Source organism: Hydra vulgaris, chromosome 03, assembly GCF_038396675.1.
Source record: "Hydra vulgaris chromosome 03, alternate assembly HydraT2T_AEP".
Lineage (NCBI taxonomy): Eukaryota > Metazoa > Cnidaria > Hydrozoa > Anthoathecata > Hydridae > Hydra > Hydra vulgaris.
The window spans coordinates 44,932,601-44,934,417 of record NC_088922.1 but is presented as its reverse complement, the minus strand read 5'-3'; positions in this window follow the sequence as shown (position 1 = coordinate 44,934,417).

The window sequence follows — 1,817 nt, the reverse complement described above, 5'->3', positions numbered from 1 at the left end:
AAAATAAAAGTAATTTAACTATAAATTAATATACATATATATGCATAAATGCATGTTTATATATATATATATATATATATATATATATATATATATATATATATATATATATATATATATCAATAATAATCTTGTACTTAACAGGTAGACAGATGCTTCAGTACAACAAGGGATTAGGAATAGGGAAGGCAATATCTCTATACAAACTTTATGATATAGAAGATTTATTGTGCCTAAAGCACAAAGTTTTTTTACATTCTTCAAACAATTAACCTAGAATGTTCTTTTTAGTTATATATCTAAAAAATTATTAGACTTTTTAATTTTTCTTGATTTCACAAAGCATTAAAATTAAATGAATATAGCTGTTGATATAAAAATAAGAAATGTTGATGCGTTGATCTGAAACTAGGAAACCGTTTTTTGAAAAATATAATTTTTAAATGAATTATTGATAACAAGCAATTTAAAAATAAGAACTACTAATTCAATAACAACTAATTAACGTCATTGTGGTTTAAAGCTGAGAAGTATTCAATAGTTGATTATTTCTCAACATTCAGTTAAAATAGTTTTTATTATTAAGTACCACTGTGATTTGAAATTGTGAAATATTTATCTCAATTTCAATAACGCAGTGGTTCTTGTCTTTAAAAAAGTCAGCATTACGATTTTAATGTTTTACGAAATCTTTATTTTAAACCAAAAAAAAGCTTTTTCTATGCTAAAGCAGTTGCTTAAAACTAATCCAAATAAATTACCCATATTAGATACTTAAGATACGTGTGTTCCCACCAAACCTTATAACTTTTTTTTTTAATTTTTTTTTATTATTTTGTATATAGCCTTATGGATTTATATTTGCAAGTACTTATTTTGATTAAAGAATAAATACATGCTAAACATGGTATATATAAAGTTGTAGCAGATTTCACTGCCTGAAAAACTATGATTCTTGGTATGAAACTTCAAATTAATTGTCAACATCAAACAATGCAACTTAATCGTCTAAATGAATGCAAACAAATAACCGCGCTTTTGCGAAACCTTCGTACGTGAAAAATTTGAATCGTTTCGTTCGTCAACGATCATAATAATCTTGAAAAACAAGTACAATCGATTAAAATTTGATTAGACGTATAGCATAAGTTTACAAGTAATTATATTTTTAAAATTTACTTCTTAAATTTTTAGTTTAAAGAACTTTCATTTTTTGAAATTAAAGTTCTTTTAACAACAAGTTTTTTTCTAGCTTATTTGGAACATTATTGAATATATTAAAACGGCAAAAACTTTCCGACGCACAGTGGAGTATTTATGGTAAAAAGTTGATCAAAATTATTTTATGGCTTTTAACAATTAGATAAACAATTAATAGCAGTTTGAAATCATAATATAATATTTAAAATAATTGTGCAGGTTTTTTTTTACTCAAAACACACTTTTGCATATAAACCATACAAAAAGAAGTTTAAAAAAAAAAATTTAAAAAAAAACTAAACAACAATATAAACTGTTAAACTTCAATTAAAACATTAAATGCCTTAAGAGTAAAAATGTTTAAAAAAAGTGATGCAAATACAAACAATTTAAACAAAAGGAAATATACAAATACACATACTATAAAGGTGAAATAAACCCAACTATAAAGGTAAAAACAACATAAAATAAAAAAATATACTTAAAAAACGAATAAAAATAAACATTAGTCTGATTCATTTTCGCTAGATGCCTCCTCTTCATATTGTTGTAGTTCGTTCAATGTTTCTGGTTGCAAGAACTCTAATGCCTCACTGGAAATAGCATTTCTTTTATTC